At 48.4% G+C, this 20,634-nt stretch overlaps 1 protein-coding gene and 1 long non-coding RNA gene across 5 annotated transcripts in view; one reads left to right on the forward strand and one right to left on the reverse strand.

The window, feature by feature from the left end:
- LOC131273159 (uncharacterized) overlaps window positions 1–16,129 on the forward strand; it is a 61,137-nt gene extending 45,008 nt beyond the window's left edge. The window contains exons 4-5 of the long non-coding RNA XR_011645539.1: window positions 9,859–9,998; window positions 15,645–16,129. This is a non-coding gene — a long non-coding RNA (uncharacterized lncRNA). The remainder of the gene's footprint in view (window positions 1–9,858; window positions 9,999–15,644) is intronic.
- The window catches only part of LRRN2 (leucine rich repeat neuronal 2), a 71,542-nt gene that overhangs the window by 37,868 nt on the left and 13,040 nt on the right, over window positions 1–20,634 (reverse strand). The gene's annotated exons all lie outside the window — the stretch shown is intronic.

Raw genomic sequence — 20,634 nt, forward strand, 5'->3', positions numbered from 1 at the left:
GGAGGCGCTCTTTCCTGCATCCATGACTCTATTGGGCATCGTGCTGGCTGCACACTCTGAGCAGATGAAAGGAAGTGTCCAGGGGAAGGGGCAGGCAATTTAGCAAGCATAAGAAGACTGTGAAGAACTATGGGTTCCCCTGAACCTTGACCTCTGTGTGACCTTGAGCAACTCTCTTCCCTCCCTAGGCCCTAGGTTTTTTGTTTAGTAGGAGTTGGGGGGCTAGACTATATAGTCCATCACTTCCCACTCTGCCCCCCCGTGACTCACAGACTGTGGGTGTTTGAGCCCTCTCGCAAGCACAGAAAACCACAGCCTTGCCACATGGTGGGGGGGGCGGCGCGGGGAGATGGGTGGGACGGCCAGGCAGAGGTGGCCTGGCCCGAGGGAGGCAGACAGACACTTCTGGAAGCTGGGTCCCCAGAGACTGCACAGCCAGAGGTAAGTGGCTGTGACGGAGGTGCGAGACAGTAGTCAATTTCATTCAATAAAGCTTTGATTGCCTCTAAACAGGCAACTCCCCTGTGGATTGGAGTGGAGCCCCGCTCTCCTCCCCTCCCTGGAGTCGGCACCTGCCCAGCCCAGCCGTGCGCCCTGCACCAGCCAAGAACCGACCCTCAGCTGCTGGTGCAAGGCGGGTGGCCGAGGGTTAAATGCCCTCTGGCAGGTGAGCGCCCACGGCTGCGGGGCAGTGGGAGGGGAAGGGAGCCGAATCATTTAGTCCTCATTAGTCCAAATTAAAATCAGGAGTGAGATGACAATTACAATTTGCAGTGGGCTAATTGTTTTCCCTCAGCAGCTTATCGTTCTGCAGATTGGGGAAATTAATTGTTTGAAGTCCCAGGTGGATTGGCTTTGAACCCAGCGGAGGCAAGGCAGTCCCACCTCCTCCTGGACTGGGTCCTCTACCTCTTCGCCACACCCAGGGCAGCCACCGGGCATCAGGCTTCTGCCCTTTTGGATCCTTGGACAGGGAGAGACTGAAGGTCTGGGGTCCTGGTAGCCCTACCTGTGGGTGGCAGGAAGGGAGAACATTGGCAGAGAGGTGGGGCTGGGGAAACAGGGGGCCAGAGAGCGCAGCTGGTCAGAAGCCTCTAACTCTCGGGGCTTCGAGCCCAGCATCCAGGAGGGGGCGCTCTCCCTGCAGGTGTGTGCCTGCCTTGAGCCCAGCTGGGGGGTGGGTGCTGGGAAGCCTCCTCGAACTTGCCAGAAGTTTCCAGTTCCTCCGAGCCTCCCACAGGCATTGCAACATCCATGCACTCATTCGGCAAACGCCAGTGGCCTACTGTGCACCAAGCAAAGCTGCAGGAGGGCTGGGAACACTGCAGGGGAGTTACAGCCATGACCCCTCCTCTCGGGGATCTCACTTTCCGAGGGAGGGAGGAGGATGGACGATAAACATGAAAATAAGTAAGACATCCGATAGCGATAAGGGCTAGGAAGGAGCTGCAGCAGGCAGAACGACCCCCAAAGAGGCCCACAGCCCCGGGGCCCGTGAATATGCTACAAGGCAAAAGGGACTTGGCAGAAGTAATTAAGGCTACGGCCTTTAGGATAGGGAGGCTGTCCTGGATGAATGGGTGGGGTGGCAAATTGAATCATATGAATTCTTTAAGGCAAAAAATTTTCTCTGGCTGGAAGCAGAAGAGATGCAGCAGATGGAGAAAGTCAGACAGATTCCAACTGTGAGAAGGATTTGATGAGCTGCTGCTGGTTCTGAGATGGAGGGGGCCCTGTGCAGAGGCTAGAGAGAGGGCTCTAGAAGCTAAGTGCAGCTCCCCGAGGAGCCAGCAAGGAAACAGGGGCGTCAGTCCAAGAAGTGCAAGGAACTGGATTCCCAGAGACCTGAGCAGCCGGGAAGCAGACTCTTCCCAGATATCCTGATTCCAGCCTTCTGAAACCTAAGGCCGAGAAACCGGCTGAGCTGCCCTGGGCAGACTGCTGACCTACGGAACTGTGAGATGATACATCTGTGTGGCTTTAAGTGGCTAAATTTGTGTTAATTTGGTATGACTGCGAAAGAAAACCATTCAGGAAGTCAACAGGCCAATAGTATAGACAGTGACCTGGTGGCCAGAGAAGGCCTCCCTGTGGGGACATGGAAACTGGGACCTGAGCAGGAGGCAGGATAGGGTGGCCAGCTCATCCCCATTTCCGTTTCGGCAGCCAAGCCCCACGCCCCCCAACACAACCAGGGCAAAGGCTCTGCAGCGGATGCTTTCAGGAGTCACCACAAGGAGTATCCTGAGGGAAGTGCCGTTGGATACAGGAGCAGGTGGGGGGCTTGCTGGAGAATCTCTCAGGAGACTTCAAAAAGGGGCCGCAGCAGTGGGGGCCTGCCCCGAGGCAGGCGGGCACAGGAGGGGCTCAGGGTTCCTTCCAGAAAGCCCTCCTCCCAGCCTTGGGAACTTCGCTGGCCCCGCTCTTTCCTCCCCTCCTCTGCCTCCCCTCCCTCCCCTGCTGCCCTCTGCCCCTGCCCAGGTGTCTCCTGTGCCAGGGTTCCAGGTGCCTGCTGCTGCCGGAAGCTGGCACACTGCCAGGCGGCACACAGCGGGGAGTTTTTAAAGAGGTCTTTAATTAGTGAGACAATAGGAGGCTGGGAGGCAGGGAAGACAGAGCTCGTGGACATCATCACACCCTGCCAAAAGAGCAGCACTGAACCTGAAGGTGAGCAGAGCTGGCCCAGGGATCCCCACCTGCAGGACCCCCTCCTGTGGCTGCCACCACCTTTACAGTAACCCACCCCTCCCACTTCAACTGGTCACCTCCAAGAACTGTTTGGTTCCATCCCAGCCAGGTACAAAGCAGCCGTTTAGGTCCTAAGCAAGGAGGCACTGGTGTGTAGTGGAAGGGCAAGGAAGGACCCAATTTAAAATTTTGGTTGTTAGCTGTGTGATGTCTGGCAAGTTGATTGCTCTGGGTCTCAGTCCTCTCTTCTGTACAATTAGAGTACTGATACCTACTTTGCAGGGTGGCTGTTGTAAGATTAGAGATGTCAAAAATGCCGCACGTGGAGTAGGTACCAGATAAATGGGAAGTATTTCTATTATGAGAGTTGTGCCCCCAACCTGAATCCCAGCCCCTCTATAAGCCAACATTTCTCAACCTCAGAGTGTGCCCAAGAATCATCTGGACTGCTTGAGGACAGGCACAGGTCTGTCCTATTCTCCTTTCTGGATTCTGCAGGCCTCCGGGTGGGGCCCAGGCACCTGCAGATCCTCCCAAGCAGGTGATTCTGAGGTAGACAGCCGGGTCCACGCTCACTGCTCCAGCCAGGGTCTGCCTCCTGGGAGACAATAAGAGCTGGCCCAAGGCACTCCTGGTACCTGGACCCATTTCTAGCATGAGATGGCAGAGCTGGCTGGAAGAGGGTCCACCCTGTACCTCTACCCTCACCTGGGGGTCTGTTCCTTGGGCAGCCTCCACATCTAAACAAGGTGAGGGGAAGTGGATTTGGCTCAACGGATAGAGCATCCACCTACCACATGGAAGGTCCAGGGTTCAAACCCAGGGCCTCCTGGTCCGTGTGATGAGCTGGCCCCCACACAGTGCTAATGCACACAAGGAATGCCGTGCCACGCAGGGGTGTCCCCCGTGTAGGGGCACCCCATGCACAAGAAGTGCGCCCCATAAGGAAAACTGCTCTGCACAAAAAAAGTGCAGCCTGCCTAGGAGTGTGCTGTACACAGAGAGCTGATGCAGCAAAGAGAGACACAGATTCCTGGTGCTGCTGACAAGAATGCAAGCGGACACAGAACACACAGCAAATGGACACAGAGAGCAGACAATGGGGGTGGGGTGGGTGGGGAAATAAATTTAAAAATTAATCTTTTAAAAAATAAATAAATAAGCAAGGTGAGTTGCGCCTTGGTCCTCAGGCTATTGTAGATCCTCAGAAGGTCAGAGCTGGAAGGGATCTCAGCATCCGCCTAATTCTGCCTCCTTGTTTTTCAGTGGAAGACACTGAAGGGCAGAAGACACTCTGGAACTCTGGGCTTCTGATTCTGATCAGAAGTACTTGGCTACACGATCACTAGAACTCCCAACTAAATTCTGTGTTTCAGGAACTATTTACTCCAGGAGTTGGCTTCCCAGGCCCCAGGTTGGGGAAGCCTGAGAGATGCCCAAGGCTGACTGCCTTCCTGGGTCACTAATCAGCCTCATCTCATCACACCCCTCTGATTCCCCATTCAGGAGGTCTGACCTCCCCTTATTATGCACTTAGTATATACCAGGCACTGTACATGGACAAACCCATGCAATTCTTACACCATGACATTTACCCTCCTTTGTAAATGGGAAATGAAAACACAGAGAAATTACATAATCTGCCCAGGATTACACAGTGAAGGCCAGGATTTGAACCCTGGCAATCTTGCGCCAAAGCCTGTGTGTATAACCACTAAGCAACACTATTCCTTGCGCCAGGCCCATAAACACACGATGCAAGTCAGCGTGAGTGGGGAAGTGCTGGATAAAGAATCAGAAGACCGAGCTGCCTAGGGAGGGGGGCTGGAGGGAGTCTTCTGGGTGCTGGAAAGTGTTCTGTATCTTGATCCAGGTGGTGGTTACATGGTGTATACATATGTAAAATCCATCAAGCTGTTCACTTAAGATTTATGGATTTTTGTACTTTACTGTAGATAAGTTGAATCTAAATTGTAAAAGAATCCAAAGGCTTGGATTTGTCCCAGCTCTAGCATATTTATTACCTGTGTGACCACTGGCAGCTTGCTAGACCTTCATTCCTTAGTCTGCAAAACAGGACAACTGGGAACGGATGTAGCTCAAGTGGTTTGAGCACCTGCTTCCCACATATGAGGTCCCAGGTTTGATCCCCAGTACCTCCTAAAAACAAAACAAACAACAAACAAATGAAAAAACCAACTTGGGGGAGCCAATATGGCTCAGTGGTTGAGCCCCAGCTTCCTACATAGAGGTCCTGGGTTCAATCCCCAGCCCACAGTACCTCAAAACAAAACAAAATGAAATGGAAAAAAAAAAAATAGGAGAGTTAAAAACAACGAAAGCCTGCCTCCTCAGTTGACGATAAATGTACAAGTTCTTTGTCAAGCAGATCCCATCCAGCTGTTTTCCTTCTTTTTGCTTCGCCTACCCTAAAAGTCTCCACCAGTCACCCACGCCCCCTCCCTGTCACCTGCCCTGGCAGCACTCATGGGACTACTCGTGTCCACGTGGCCTGCCTGCCTGGGCCAGAAGCTCTTTGAGTCCATATCCAGCCATCCTTGCCATGCAGCCTTGTGTTCATGCAGAGGCGGCCTAGCTACATCCTTGCCATCTGCCAGTGGAGTGCTGGAAGCAGCTCCCACCAGTTCCCCCGCTGAAGAGGCTCCCCTTGTCCCATCTCCATGCTCAGGGGCATTATATAGGTAGGCTGAAAGTGGCCACAATGGAAACAGTCACACCATGAAAATCACTAAACACTACAAACCAGGGCTTCCCTCTACCCCACTCTATGCACTATGCACTGCTGCATTAGCCCAAAGCCCCAGCAGGTTTACAGGAGCTGCGGGACCAAGTGTGGCTGGGGACTCAAGTCTGAGTAGAGTTATCTTGAAACTTTCATGTAAGCAAGAGACATTCTCCATTCTCCAGCCCCTGAGGGCAACCCCTGCTCCCCCAACCCTGGGATGGAGATGCAGCTGTGTTGGGTGGGGGGTGATTAAGGTTTTGTGGCTGGGCCCAGCTGAGGCAAGCTCTCTAATGGTGGAACTGGTCAACCCCAGCAAATGGCTGTAGGAGCTTTATTATGGGGAGCAGATGTGGCTCAAGCGGCTGAGTGCAGGCTTCCTACATATGAGTTTCTGGGTTCAATCCCCGGCCCCTGGTAACTCAAAAAAAAAAGCACATCCCTACTCCAGGTCCTGTTCACTTTACAGTCTACATTTGGTGGAGGTTTTGCCCTGTTTCTAATTTTTCTTTTTCCCTTCTCCCTTCCTCTTTCTCTCTACACATCCCTTCAAAAATGGATTCAGTGCCTACTTTTGCGAGGGACAAGGGATACAAAAGACGGACAAGACCCAGCCTCTGGGTTGAAGAAGCTTTGGTCCCAGCAGGGCAGAGACACACTCACAGACAGGACTTCAGCCGCAAGGGCTGTGGCGCCTGCAGACAAGGGCTCTGGCGGCAGCTCAGGGGCCACAGAGTTCCACATCTGTCCTTCAGCCTCTGTTCTTTCTGTTTCCTCTATCCCTCGCTCCTGCCTCTGACTCTCTGTTTTCAGCTGACAAACACGGAGTAAATGGTAGGTAAAATACAGTATTATGATCGAAAAGTTAGAAAATACAGAAAAACATAATGAGGAGAGTTTGAACAATCTCCCTTTCCACCTTCCAATGTTTTCTTTTTAAATAACTTTATTTCAAGTTCAAAAAAAAATAAAATAACAGAAAAAGGCTGCTTAACAAGTGGAAACACGACTCCTACACAGTTCTGTCTAGGCGCTTTATCTCATCTAATTCCAACTGTCAACTCAGGTGTTTTTCCAGTGTTCAGAAAGATACACAGATAAGTTAAATAACATAGCCAAGGTCTCCTTATTACTGAAAAAAAAGTGAAGAGAAAAAATGCTTAATTGTATCCCTATTTCACAAAACCAAACGCCATATTCCTTTTTGACCTTTAGCATTAGTATAGTACCAACTTTGCTTTTGCCACAAAAACATAACAATGTTGTTATTAACTATAGTCTATAAATTACATTAGTTATATTTTCCCATGTATCACGACATTCTTAAAACCCTGTAGCAGAACATTCCTGTATTTATATTAGTAACCACAATCATCTACTGCCAAAATCGTTATTATACATTCCCTATATTATCCTCTAGCTGTCCTCTAACATTAATCTACCTAGACTACTTGTTTCAGCCACAATTACATCCATAAATCAGCAGTGTTCATTACATTCATTATAAAGTGTTACCAAGTCCAACCATTACCACATATTTACATCTGACCTTATTAATCATTCTACATATTAAGCATTCCGCCTCCCAATGTTAACCACTGCTAACACATCGGTGCATAGGCTTTCAGGGTTTTCCCCTAGTACTAATTATTCTTACTATTTGTCTCTCCCCCTAGTTTTCACATCATCTTTCTTGTTTCTACCCTTGTTTTGGTGGAGTACATCCTTAAGTTACTTTTGAAAAGAGGTAAGTTTCTTAAAACTTTGTCTTTGAAAACTTTCTACTTCCATAATTGATAGTTTGCCCAGAAATATAATTTCATATTGAAAATAACTTTCCCCCATTAAGTTTGAAGGCATTGTTTCATTATTTATGCTGGAAATCTGATAGACCCTTTTAATTGGGAAAGTAATCATCTTCATTTAAAACAGGATGCATTTTAAATTTTCAAAAGCTTATTCTTGCTATCTGAATCTTCCTTTTTTGAAAAATCACCCTAACGTTCATCAACTGGTGAACAGATAAACAAAATGCAGCGTATCTATTCAGTGGAATAATATTTAGCCATAAAAAGAAAGGAAGTACTGATACATGCTACAACATGGATGAACCTTATGCTGAACAACATGATGAAAGAAGCCAGACACAAAAGATCTATTGTATGATTCCATTTATATGAACTGTCCAGAAGGGGTAAATTCATAGAGATAGAAAGCAGATTAGTAGTTGCCAGTGGCTATGGGATGGGAGAATGGGGTGTGACTCCTTTGGGTACAGGGTCTCTTTCTATAATGATGAAATGTTCTGGAATTATGGTGAGTGTTGCACATTTTTGTGATTATACTAAAGACCATAGAATTGAACATTTTAAAAGTGTAAATCTTATGGTATATGAATTACATCTCAATTTTTTTAAAAAAGGTTCCATATTCTTGTTTTGTGAACATAATATTCTCTCATCTTTCTTGAGGATATCAATTATGGTGGTTGTTGTTTTAATGTTTTCATGTACTTCCTGAATGTACTTGCATTCTGCAAGTGGTTTTCTGTTTATTTTGGTTCATGCCTTTATATATTAGACACTTTCTTAAAAAATTTAGTAATCCTTGGCTGATAGTTCGTATTTACGAATGAAGCATTTAAAAGCTGATTAGAAGCTGTGTGCATGGACAAAGCTCAACTGCTGGGCCTCACATGGGCAGTTTCAGTGCAAGTCTTCCAAATGTCACCATTTGCCCAGCTACCAGCATTCCTAGAGCCAACTAGAGGAGCCTCCCCATTCAACTTATTAGCTTTCTGCAAATCCCCACTTTTCAATATAATGCCCCATCTCCACACACATTTGTACCCAGGTCCCCAAGTCAGCCTGGTAATTGATCTCTCTGGAGAGCAAAGTTCTCCAGTATGCTGTTGAGATAAAATAAGAATATTCATGTGGTGAAATAGGGTGAGGGAGCAATCTGGGGTCTAACTCTTTCTATTTTTACAATCTTCAGATGCTGCCAATTTCTGAGACTCTCTGGTGAGAATCCACCACTTTCTCACAATCAGTGAGAAAGGCCCCAGAGGTCTTTTCTTGCTCTATGGGGCCAAGTCAATTAACTTCTCAACTTCCAAAACTGTACTGACATCGCTTATTTGCTTTGGTCTCCTCTCTCTTGCCCTATGGGCTTGTGCCTTCTTTACTCCTTTACTGTTGTTTTAGTGAGGTTTCTGGGAGGCCAGAGAGAGAAACATAGATGTATTCAATCCACCATGTTTAACCAAAAGTCCCTCCTCGCTCTTTGTCCTTCAAAAAGAGGCAGTCACTTGGCATTCTCATATTTATCATAAAGTGGTTTCTACTGTCATGAATAATGCCAATCTGACACAAAATCATGTATTAATACAAGGTTGACTTGCAACTGCTGTGAGACTGAAGCAGGGAGATGTCCTGGCAAGCTGAGGGCCTGCTGACTCTGCCCTGCTAGCCATCCTCATTACAGTTCTCAGTTATACTTTACCACACTTTATGGGGCAAATTACGTGGTAGTTACTAATCCATAGATTCATGAAGGGCTATGATGTATCCCTCGAGAGAGTCAAGGGTCTACTGTACCTCTGTCACTATGGAAACTACTTCCCTGGTGGCAACTGGGTTTAGCGACGTCCACGATGGTGCACGTACATGTTTTCTGGCTCTGGTAATGGGCAAGGAGCAGTCCATGGAGGGCCGAACCCTGTAGGATGTCTCCTGGCCCCCTGCCTCCCTGAGTCCCTCGCATAGGGCCTGGCCTGCAGCGTTTCAGCTCAGGGTCAGGAGTGGAAGGTTAGCCTTTCTGGCCCACCAAGATGTGGAAACTCAAGTGCTCCTGGAGCTGCTTTCAAGTCCAGTCCCCCAGGACTGCTGCCTCACGTTCACCCGAGAGAGGGAGGGTGGGCTCAGAGATCTTCAGCTGGTCAACGGATCAGTCAACTTTCAGGTTATGCGTTAGAGATGGATAACTCAGAAGTTCCTCGCGCTTGGCTTTGGAAGGCACTGAAGGATCTCCCCTGGCTTATTTACCAGGCAAATGAGTTAATATGTTTAAAGTGCTTAGAACAGCCTGGGCCATGATAAGTGCTTTATAAGTGTTTGCTATCATTATTATTACTAAAATTGTATTTAGCTTGGGTCCATATGAAACAAATTTGCATTCCCTGCCTCTTTGCAATTCTCTGAACACAACAAAGAAAACGGAAGAGAGCGAGCCCAGGGGACTGAGAACTCCTGGGTGTTTGTTCTCTCCTTACATAATGGGGAATAAGCCACCACTCCAATATTTTGTTTTTTTGGTTCCTCCTGCAGAAACCAAACTCCCTGCTGGCTCCACTCCTTCATACCTTACCAAGAACCAATTAGCTGATGCCTGTGAAGCCATCTGAGCTCTCTCTCTCTCTCTTCCAGGCTGTCCTCAAGGTGGCCCCTCCCTGCTTCGGAGACTGATAAGCAGGCCAGCTCCTCCCTCTTTCCCACTCTGCACCTCTTGCTCCAGGACATGCCTGGCCTTGAATGCCCTCAACAGGACTCCTGCTCCTCCTTTCCAGGTACATGTGCTAATCTCCAGCTCTCCTGTCCATTTCACCTCTCACTTCCAGCTCCTTTCTCCCTCTTACACACGTGTCCATCTCCTTGCCTTCTCTGTCACCATTCCTACCATCTCACATTCCCTCTTTCCCTCTCCTGGCTGGCAGCTCCTTACAGGGCAGGTCTTATTCATCTTTATAGCCTGAGAACCTAGCCTGGCACCGGGCACATGGCAGGTGTGCAAAAGACTTTCTTCTTTTTGGAATACCAGAATTTTCCTTCTGCATTGCCCTCTTTCTCTGGTCCCTGCCTTGTGTCCTCTGCCCACCCCCTCCTCCTTCCCCTTACACACACACTCCCTCTAGCTTCCGCTCAAAGCCTCTGGGGGTCTCCTCTGACTGGTCGGGGCGAAGGAGATGGTGTTTCGCATCGTGGGGAGAGCCCTTCTGCCCTCGGCTGCGGGGAAAGGCCTAAATAAGTTGCACAACTCGTGTGTCAGTACTGATACCTACTGCTGTGGAGTAGGCTTGTTCTGTGCAATTTCCATCTCATTTGTCTTTTCATTTGTAGCTTAAATTGACCAATTTCATGTGGAATGTGCCTGGACTCACTGGCAACCCACACACAACAAATAAGTGTCCCTAGTAGCTGTCAGCAGAGAGAAGAGAGGCTGGCAGGGGAATGGGCCCCGGTCCTGCACGGCGGATTAGTGACAGCCCCTGGGTCTCTGGAGGCACCAATGCTTGAAGGACGATGACCAGGAGTGACCTCCACAAGGCCTGTGGACAGGGGACAAGGGAGGACACTGCAGTGGCAGGGGTTAGGTTAGGCACCGAAAAACCTGTTTTCTCTCTTTTCCTTTTTATTTCTATCTACCTCTTCTCTATGTATCTATTTTGAGAGAGGGGGTAAAGTGCAGGGAACAGAAGAGAAATTGTTTGGGGTTTTAAGAGTAGGCAACCCTGACATAATGTTGACTGAAAGAAGCCAAACACTCCATTCACAGATTCAAAAAACAGACAAAACTAATCTAGGCACAGAATTCAGTGTAAGAGGGGAGGAGGGGAGCTCCTGGGAGGCTGGTCTAGGCTGTGGTAACATGGGGGGTCCTGAACCCCTCATGTACAAATTCATCAAGCTGCACACCTATGCTTGGTGTGCTTCCCTGTAGGCCTTGAACCTCAATTAAAATGAGAGAAAAACAAAAAGGTCACAAGGCGGCTTTCAAACTTCACCGTACTTAAGAATCATGTAGGGGCTTATTTATAGAGTGCAGATTTCTGGACACACTGAAATCCGTTCAGTCACCCCCAGGTCTGGGACACTGCTGCTTCTAACCCCTCTCACCCTGGCCCCTGCCCCAGACACACAGTTTGGAACTGGGGCTTAGTCACATGCCCAGTTGAATGGGCTAAAGTGCCTTCGCACTGGGAGCCAAAAGGGACAGCTGGGGAGATTAAGGGCTCCCAGAAGCCCTTGCAGGAGGGTTAGGGGACGGTCACCTGGCAGCGTGGAGGAAGCGATGTCCAGATAGCAGAAGCCATGGTGGAAACTGGGGGGCAGCTCTCTGGGCTAAGTGGGATCAGAGGTTAGCGGTGGCGGCAAGCTGAGGAGCGGGTCCTCTCATCAGGGAAGGAACCTCTTTCAGCAGGGGAGCCCTTTGCAGCATTCCTGCTCCCCAAGGCGCCTGCCCCGGGATGGCTCAGTTCAAATCAGGGCTGAGGAAAGTTGATGGGAGCTGCCTGCTGCTCAGGAGCCAGCAGTGGCTGGGAAAGCCGTTCCCCAGCAGAGGTAGCACCCCATGCCATGGCCTGATGACTCCACAGGGACAGGGGACTGAGTTTGATCAGTCATGCATTCCTCAGCAAGCACCTGCCATTCGACAGGAGGAAGGGTCCCAACCTGAGGACACCAGCTAGGGACAAGGCCCTGGGGAGGAGAGAAAAAATAAATGCCAGGACTGCTGAGTATCTAGGAATGGGTGTAATTTATGTCTTCTGAGCTGTCCCTGACTTGAAGGCCTGGAAGGGCTAAGATACAGGGAGTGGGAGCTACACATAGGGTGTGGGGAGAAGGAGGTGAGCAACACCTGGCCAGGAGGCACATACCATATGCCAGACCCTTTCCAAAACTAACTCATCTAATCTTTACAATAATTCTCCAACATGCTTTATTTGGGTCCATTTTACAGATGGTGCTTTAGTTTGCTAAAGGCTGTTGGGAACAACATACCAGAAATGTGTTGGTTTTTATAATAGGGGTTTATTAGGTTGAAAGCTTACAGCCCTTTTGCCTCACTGCACCCTGTAGCAGTTTGATATTATTTATGAATTCCAAAAGGAAATTAGATTGTTTGTAAACTGGTCGGTTCCTCTGGTGTGATAACCCTGATTGTATTAGATTCAGCTGGGATTTCCGATCAACCATGTCATTAGAGTGCAACTCAGCATCGAGTCCCAGCCTCCTTGGGGATAAAACTGACACTTACACAGAAGTAAATACACAGAGAAGGAGAACACAGAAGCGGATATGCAGGAAGAGAGAGTGCTCCATAGATACAGCCCAGGGAAGACAGATGAGCCTGATTGTCTACTGCTGACTTTGTGGAGAGACCAGAGCAGCTGGGCCTGGAAAGAAACGAGCCCTGGGAAGAGAGAGGAACCTTATGCCTGCCTACAGCTGAGAAAGGAAGAAGTTGGGTCCACAGAGTCTTAAGAGGAAAGTGGAAGGCTGAACCCTCACAGACATCGCCCACCATCTTGCTTCAACACATGGTAAGACTGGTGAAGAAGTAACTTTGAGTTGGACTCTTTAAGGCCTTGTAATTGTAAGCTTCTACCCCACACAAATACCCTTTATAAAAGCCAACAGAGTTCTGGTACTTTGCATCAGCACCCCTTTGGCTAATACACATCCTGAGGGCAAGATGGGTCACCAGCAGCTCTACATGAGCCATCCACGAAAATTTGGCCAGGGTTCCCACTCTTACAACGTCTGCTCAAATTGACACGATCTGATCTGGAAATGCAGTCTCAATATGTGCTGCCAATGTTTCCATCAGTAGGCTTCATCAAGTCTGACTAAGTCATCTTCCTTGAAATGGACTAAGACATCTACCTGACTAAAACAATGCTAGCTCTTCATACATAAAATGAAAGTAAAAACAAAAAAAAAATAGCTTACAATTCTGAGGTTGTGAAAGTGTCCAAATCAAGGCATCATCAGGAGACTGATTCCAGCATCCTCTCTCAGATAACAAGGCTGTGCTTCTCTCCTAGGTCTCATTGCATCAGCTTCAAGCTGCCTGTCTGTGGGTTCCTTTCTCCTGGGTTCCTTCTCTCCATCTCTGAGGTTTTTCCCTGTGTGTCTGCTGTTTTCAGTCCACCGTTTATAAAGGACTTCAGCAGAAGGACCAGGACCCACCCCTGGCCATGGCTCCGTGACATAAATCAAAGGCTGCCAACTGAATCCAACACAATCAAGGTTCCACACCAGAGGAACGGATTAGATTTAAGAACACGATCTTTACTGAGATCCACAAAAAGCTTCAAACTGTCACTCTTTCAGCCTCATGTTCTGTCACAGGGGCCTCCCTTCCATCCTTCATCTGGGCCAAAGATGCAAAGGAAGCGTCACCCAATCCTGGGTGTCAGCTGGGAGGGCAGGGCAGCCCTCTGGGGGTCTTCACAGCTCTTCTGGCCAAGAGCAGCCAGAGACATCGGCTAATGGACCTGGGTCACATCAGTGGGGGTAGAGGAGGGTCAGGGATATGTCGTTTTGGATCACTGCCTTGACACTACCCACAAGGAACTTACCCAGTCTCCCTAGTTAACCTGGTCATTTGAGGCTCAACATAATACTTGTGAAGAATATGCTGGACAGGAAGCTGTGTTCTGGGCTCATTTAATGCAGCAAGTCTTCAAGAAGTGGCAGCCATAATGCACCCTCTGGTCTGCTCGAGTGTGCACCTGGGGATTATTCATTTTGTGGCTTCTCCCCAACAAACATTTAGCCCATCCTGGTTTCTGCTCACTGCCCACGCTACTCTGGGAAATGCAACCAGCATTCTCCAAGTCAAACCTAATTAGACCAGCAAATCTGTGTCACTGGAATCATCACAGCACACATTAACCACAAGTGGAAATGCTATTTGGATTATCCTGTGAGCTGCTTGTTGCGTCTGTTTGTGTTTCTTTGGATTATCCATTCTCTGCTCGCTGCCTTCCATCACCTCCCTAATGGAGAGGCAAGACACAGTTTCCCACAGGTCGGCATTCATCTTCTCAGCCTGACCCTCTTGGAGGCTATTAAGCTGCTATAGAGATTGACGAGGGGAGAAAAATGAAAACAGTGCACAGGAAGGGCAAATGAGACTTTTAGAACAGGATCCATTGATAAGTCAGGACTCAAGCTTTGAAAAGTGGGGGGCTCCCTAAAACGTAAGACCAGGTAAATGAACAGTGCTGGGTTGCCCATAGGAAGAGGCTGGGCCAGGAGGGTCTGTCTTCAGGAACCGGCAGTCTAGTTGTCCAGGGCCCTGGCAAAGGTTACTGGGGTCATTGCTGCCCCTGTTTCAACATAAAAAATCCCCTACCCCATTCATTCCTCTCTACCCACAGTATTGCAGGGAGAAAATACGAAAGCCAACAGACCAGCCCTGTTGTAGATTGAGGATTCCAGCTTCACCCAGTCCTCTGCTGCAATCCTTTCAGTCCTCTCTTGCTGCTGCTCTGGCACACTCTGCATTGCCGCTTTCTAGAGCTGCTTCTCACTGTGCTCCCAATTGGGCATTCTGTCCCCTGGACAGATGATCTTGCCAACCTCATAGGGCTGAGGGAGAAGGTCCAGCATGAGCTCCCTGCCCCCATCACTGGGTCTCCCCACGCTTCTGCCCAGCCTGCCCGTGTGCTCATCTCTCGCTCTAAGGGGACGCGCTTTTCCTCCTTTTAAAAATCAGCCTCATCCCTTTTGCTCTCCCCAGCCTTCTCCACCTTAAAAACGACGACAAAGAGGACCCACTTCTCTGTTACTCCAAGTACACAGACCTTTCTTGCTTAAACCTCTGTGAGGTGATTTTCAATCTCATGGCTCTTTGATCCAACAGCATTTTGTCAGCTTTCAGCCCCAGGAAGCTCCTGATGGACTCATCAAGCAGGTCTAAACCCCCTTCTTCTTGGAAGTCTCCCTGACTTCTGTGCTCATCCTGTCTCCAGAACCAGTCCTCTGTCTTCTGGCAGGCTCGTCCTCGGCTCTTCCTTTCCAGCCTCTCTCTATGACCTTGTGGAGGCTCTTGGATTACACTGTTGGCTCTAACCCAGTGACCCTCCATTTCTAGCTCCAATCTTGCCTCCTCATTCAGCTCTCTACACTATCAAACTTTCACCTGAGTCCACGGGTCCTAAGTCGGACACATCACATCCCCGCCTCAAATTGGCCCCCCACGTCCTAGCTCCCCATTCTCCCCAACAGTCCATTCTCTATCCTCAGCTTTAGGAAAATGACTCTCCAGTTCTTCCTTTGATGTGCCCCTAGCAACGGAGTGACCAGGCATTCCCGGGGGACCAACAGCACACGCCCACATGGCCTGTCGAAGGGCCAAAATTACTTTGAAGTTTTGTTTTACACATTTTTGTGAACTTCATACTGGATCTGTGCTTGCTTTCCAGTAACACCTCCTCCGCAAGTCTGAGTCTACATTCCGAGGCCTGTTCTTCAAAGTCTAGTGTGCATCTCCCTGCTCCAGGACACTTTCTCCAGTTACTCCAGTTAACAGTCTCTCTTGTCCACAACCTGTCACTGGATTTAGGGCCTGTAGGGTGGAGTTTAGCATTTAATTATTCTTAATTGCTTTGAGCATAGGGTCAACACCATTAGCAGTTCCTTGAGGACAGGGGCCATAATCTTATCCTTTTTTGTGTGTCCCTCTTATACATGGCCCTTGGCCTAAAACCACAGATTCCCTTCAAGATCCTGGACACTCGCTGGGAAAGTCCCACCCTGGAGACCCCATTTATCTCCAGTGCATCCTGGAGCTGGGGCTGGCCCCCCCGTCGCCTCACCTCTGCAAACAGAGGGACAGCCGGATGCGTTTAAGCCTGCCAATCTCCTGGGCACTGGGCCCAGGCCCAAGACAAGTCCAACGTGTGGTTCCTTTCCAATCACTTCATCACGCTTGGCTCTCCACACCTGAGGCTGAGGACCTCTGACAGCTCCACAAATCCTCCTTAATTAAACCTCCGGAGGCCTCTGCTGAGTGGCAAAAACTCGGCTCCCCTCCCGTAGGCCAAATCACCCCAGCAGATTTTTTAGCTGAGGGTGGGTGCTTCCACGAGCCAACCCATTGTTTCTGCAGATTGCACCAGCTGGGAGGGTGGTGGTGGCAAGAAACCGGGGCTGGAAAGGCTTTCCACGCATTTTGATAAATAAGCAACCTGCAAATTAGTTGCAAAATATCAGGCAATATGGCATATATTAATTTGGAACCAATAGCTTTGGGCATTTCAAGCAATAAAATGCCATCCCTGGATGTGATAATATTTACTGCCTCAATTTTCCTTTCCTGATATTCCAAGTGAAACGGAAAGTGCAGTTATCGTATGAGATATTGAGTCGGAGATACTTCTCTCTTCTGTCTAGACACAGGGATATCTTGGCTATTACTGCTACTTACATAAATATAAATGCCATTTCATCCACATCCTCACTGACAAACACTGAGGGCCTGCTATGTATAAAACACCACGCTGGGTGCTCAGAGAAGAACATAAAGTGCACACTCTGTCCTCGCCCTCCATCAGTTGAGCTCAGGACAATAAACATCTAGTGGGTGCTTATTACAGAAGGTTTATTCAGTGCCACTTACTAGCTGTGTGACCTCAGGCGTGCTAGTTTTCTCACTCACCAAAGGATGGTTAAACAAACTGTGGTCCATCCCTACCACGACCTAAACTCAGCAACAATGCAACAAACTACTGATACATGCAACAACTTGGGTGAACCTTAAGCCAGTTAGGCTGAGTGAAAAAAAAAGCCAGTATCAAAAGATTACAGATGGTATGACCCCATTTATGTAACACTCGTGAAATAACACAACTACAGAGAGGGAGAACAGATCAGTGGTTGCCAGAGGTGGCTATAAAGGGGGGTGGCACAAGGGCATTTGTGGTGATGGAATAATTAAGCTTGTTTGTTTTAGGAGGTACCAGGGACTAACACAGGACCTCTACATGGGAAGCAGGCACTCAACCACTGAGCTACATCTGTTCCCCCAGTCAAGCATTTTGATTGCCAGGGTGGTTACACAAAGCTACATGTGTGATAAAATTTCACAGAACCACACGCACACATACACACAAATGCAGGTAAAACTGGTGAAATCTGGATAAATTTGTGTGAACTCTAGCAATGTCAGTTTCCTGCAAGATGCTAACCCTGGGAGAGGTGGGTGAAAGGTATTCAGGACTTCCCTGCACATTTCTTTGTAACTCCTGTGAATCTATAGTTATTAAAAAAAAAAAAAGTTAAAAAATAAAACAAATGGAGTAATGTAAGTATCTACAGCAGAAGGTTATTCTGGAGATTCAATAAGCACTTAAAATATGCCTGGCACATAGGAAGCCTTCCACATATGTGGCTGCTGTTGTTATTTTATGACTACTACTATAAGTACTAATATAAATAACTCACAACCTGTCCTGGAGGAGCTTCCAATCTAGCAGAGGAGGAGGACCCAGCAAAGAGATACTGAGAATGAAAATACCTAAGAAGGCTTTGGAAGCACATGAGAGGAGTTCTCGCGGCTCTAGGGAAGGTTTCCTGGAAAAAAGTCACTAGAGCTGAGTAGTGAGGCCTGGGAAGTTGGCCAGCTGAGGAGGACATGAGGGTGCCCAGCAGAGGGGATAGCCCAAGCAAAGCTCGGGGGCGAAGCAGAGGCACATGGCATCGGAGGCAGTGAGGGTGGGGAAGAAGCTGGCAAGGCAGGCCTAAGCCAAGCCAGGGAGGTGGCTCAAAAGCTAGGGTGTTACTGTGCAGGTGGAGGTGAGAAGCCACTGTCCTCTATTCAGCCTCAGCCATCCTCATTCTTCTTTATTCTGTGTATTCCCTGGGAACTCCTGCTCCCCTGGGGATCTCAGAGGACAGCCTGGTTAGTTACCTAGTTCTTGACACTGAACAAGGGACTGTGAGGGTCTAAGAAAAGTGAGAAGCCCCGGGTAGGTGCAGCAAAGCTAAGCTGGGCTGGCCTTAACTAAGCCTGACTGAGGTCTACTACCGAGAACAGTATCACATCCCCACCCCGTGTCGATTCTGTTTGGGGTTGGTTTTTATTTTCGTTTTGGTACCACTCCTCCTTCCACTACTGTGCATAATCCAGAACTTGCAGCAGCCTCTTTTCTACAAGAATGGATATGCAACAGTAGAGAGAAATTGAAGGGCAGGCCACAAGCACCAGGCTCAAGTCTAACTCTTCATTTGCCAGAATGTGATCAAGGGAGAGCCATCAAACCTCTCTGAGCTGCAGCTTTCCCCACTATGAAAGAAGTGAACATAACACACAGTTTCATCATCGGGGAGGCTCAAAGGATTTAATAAAACAGAACAGAACACCATAACGTATGCTTAAGAGCTTTGTAAACTAAAAAATTGTTACTGTTCCTGAAAAAACTACTGGCGAGGAGAAGTCTACCCGTGAGAATCAGAGTGGATCTCCTTTGAATCTGGTCTAAGTCTTCAGTTGGGGTAGGACAGGGAAGGGAAAGGAAACCGGTAAGAGCAGAAGCCCGTGCCTCTTTTCTTTATAGAGCAGACAACTGTCCTGCCTCTGCCATACTTGAGGGGGAGGCTTCTCCTTCTGGCTCTTTGCATAAGATCCTTTTTGTATTTAAAGACCTTTCTGTAATGAATTCATTCCCCTAATATATTCTGAGCACCTGTTCTGAGCCAGACACGAGTGACACGATGTGAGCTAAAGAGATAGGGTCTCTGCTCTCATGGGGTCCAGCCTAGTGACAGAGTTAGATATTTATCTAGTAAGCACCCAATTATAAAACTAGATATCATGATGAGTATTATGAAGGAAGCATACAGGGTATTAGAAGGTTTAACACCAGCCTCATGAAATTCTGGAGGCACAGGGAAGTTTTTCTAAGGAAGGGCTGGTTGAGCTGAGATCTGAAGGACAGCTAGGTTTTAAGGAAGAGAAGGAATTATGGAGGAGGAAAGGCGATTGAGGCAGGGAAAACAGCACATGTGAAGGCCATGTGGCCAGAAGGAGTGTCTCAGTCAAGGACCTGAAAGAAGCCAATGTGCACAGCACAAGAATGGCAGGCCCTACAAGGACTGCCAGTCACTGCTTATGTGAAAGAGCACTAGGAACCACAGAAGGGTTTGTTTCTGTTTTTGTTTTTTAGGAGGTACTGGGGATTGAACCTGGGACTTTGTAGAGTGAAGTTTGCACTCAACCACTAAGCTACTTCTGCTCAATGACAGAAGGGTTTTGAAAGTATGGGGGAATGAGACAGCATCAGGTTTGTGTCCTGAAAAGCTCATTTTAGCAGCAATTTGGAGACCAGATTACAGGTGCAAGGGTGGATGTAAACATTTCAGTGAGAAGCTCATTCCAGCGGTCCAAGTGAGAGGCCAGAGACAGCCTGAACTAAAGTGGGGGCAGTGAAGATGGGGAGGAGTGGATGGATCTGAGTGTTTTTCAGGAGGCAGATTAGACAGGACATGATGATGAATTAATTATATGTAAGGGGGTAGAGCAAAGGGCAGAGTCAACAATCGCATGGAGTTTATGGCATATGGAACCCAGGGGTATCATTCACAAGGACAGGCAACGTTGGGAGGTGAAGGGACAGTGAGGGAGATTTAGAAGAATCACATTTCTGGTTTTACATATGCACAGCCTGAGGTTTCCTGAGCCATGCAACTTGTCATGTGAACTAGGCAGGTGGAGATAAGGGTATGGAGCTCAGATGAAAAGATGCAGACTAGAGAGAGAAATGTGTGTGTCATCTGCATGTGAATGGCAACGGAAGCTGTTCCTGTGCTTGAGAAGGCTTGGGAGAAAGCCTCAAGTCAGAAGAGAATACTCTGGACAGGACCATAAGGAACACTGGCATTGGGAAGGGGAGGATGAGTCTGCAAAGATGTCTTGGGAATAACCAGAAAAATCAGGAATACAGGGTCAGAGAAGCCAAGAGAAAAGAAAGTGCCAAAAAGGGAGTGAAAAATGCTTCTGAGAACCAAAAAAATGCTCTCTGGATTTAGCCACATGGAGCACCCTTTCTGTAGAATGATGGGGGAGGAAGCCAGAGGAAGAAGCTACAGGAAGGCTAAGGAACACGTGGGAGGTGCAGAGTGGAGAGAGCTATGTAGCCAACTCTTTCAAGAAATTTGGCTTGGAAGAGAAAAGAGACACAATGGAAGCAGGAAGTAGAGTTGGGCTTGACAGAGGTTTTTGTTGTTGCTGTTGAAGATGGAAGAAACCTGAGCCAGAAGGATAGGATCGAGAACATAGTGGTAGAAGAGTGGCCTGAAATGGAAGGGCTTCCTCCTCCACTGAAGCAGAAGGGAAGGAGGAGAGGGCTGGCGCAGAGGCAGGTGTGTTGGAGGGTTTGGTGGGACGAACGGAGGGAGTTCTGCCTGACTTCTATT

Source organism: Dasypus novemcinctus, chromosome 13, assembly GCF_030445035.2.
Source record: "Dasypus novemcinctus isolate mDasNov1 chromosome 13, mDasNov1.1.hap2, whole genome shotgun sequence".
Classification (NCBI taxonomy): Eukaryota; Metazoa; Chordata; class Mammalia; order Cingulata; family Dasypodidae; genus Dasypus; species Dasypus novemcinctus.